General features: G+C 50.2%; 1 protein-coding gene across 1 annotated transcript in view; it reads right to left on the bottom strand.

The window, feature by feature from the left end:
• The window catches only part of XPNPEP2 (X-prolyl aminopeptidase 2), a 45,488-nt gene that overhangs the window by 41,334 nt on the left and 2,959 nt on the right, over positions 1-1,195 (bottom strand). The gene's annotated exons all lie outside the window — the stretch shown is intronic.

Here is a 1,195-nt window from a genome sequence, read left to right as displayed (position 1 = left end):
CCGACTTGGCACACAACAATAACAACAACAACCCACTGGTCTCAAATGGCAGAGGAGAGTGTACCCTCCTAGCAGTTTGGGATACTGCCCAAAAAGATCCTCTGTAAGCCAAACATTTCTTTGCAGCCTGTATTATCTTTAAAATGACGTGCATGGTTTTTTGCTTTGGTTTTGCCTTCTATTCAAGTATATATACCCATGTTTGTTTTTTAATAGAAAACAGTGTGTTTGCCCACCCACCTGCGTGCCCTAGCCATCCCATAAAGTTATTACCAGCAGATGTGCCACTTTTGTCCTGTGGCTTAGGGTGCTGCTGGCATGGCCACTGCCTCACACTTCCTGGCCCACCCTAGTCTGGAGATCTTTAGCCCTATTCTGGTTTGGGCAAGGAGCCCTGGGGGTGGAAATGTTCAAGTGGTTGGCTGCTAACCCAAAGGGTGGCAGTTCAAGTGCACCTAGTGGTGGCACAGTGCCTAAAGCATTTGACTGCTAACCAGAAGGCTGGTAGTTCAAACCCACCAGCCAGTCCTCAGAAGGATTTGACTGCTAACCAGAAGGCTGGTAGTTCAAACCCACCAGCCATTCCTCAGGAGGAAGACTGGGCAATCTACTTCCGTAGCAATACTATCTTGGAAACCCAAGGAGGGGTCGCTATGACTCAGAATCGACTCTATGGCTGTCGTTTTTTTCTTTTCTTTTTTTTTGGGGGGGGGAGGGGTTTCAGTAACTCTGCGAAAGACAGACCTGGCAATCTGCTTCCATAAAGATTACGGCCAAGAAAACCCTATGGGGCAGGCCTATTCTATCACATGGGGTCACTGTGAGTTGAAAACGACTTGATGGCACCTAGCAACAACTGGTCTGGGAGTCACTCAGGTCTCTAGATAGGAAGCTGACTGGTCGATCCTCTTCAGTTCCAGTCTGCTGGGCTTGTCTTCTCCCACTAGGCCTCTTGGCTCTTCTAGCCCTCTGTCTCCCTCCCTCCTCCCTTCTGTGCCTCCCTCTTCGCTGTTGCTCAAGGATTTTTGTTTTCTCTCCTTCCAAGTTCGCCTTTGCCTCTGCCTAGCCTCAGTCAAAGGCCAGCTAGCAACTCCCCGCCCCTTTGCACTCCTCCTCCCTCCCTTTAGCGGGACTGCCCAGGCGGAAGTAGATAACCTACTTGGTAAAGGGTGGGAGGGAGGTGAGGGCAAAGATG

This window comes from Orycteropus afer, unplaced genomic scaffold, assembly GCF_000298275.1.
Source record: "Orycteropus afer afer isolate SDZICR_OR568_19922 unplaced genomic scaffold, OryAfe1.0 scaffold00253, whole genome shotgun sequence".
NCBI classification, from domain to species: Eukaryota; Metazoa; Chordata; class Mammalia; order Tubulidentata; family Orycteropodidae; genus Orycteropus; species Orycteropus afer.
The sequence above is the reverse complement of the archived record's forward strand: the minus strand, read 5'-3'. Positions and strand labels throughout refer to the sequence as shown.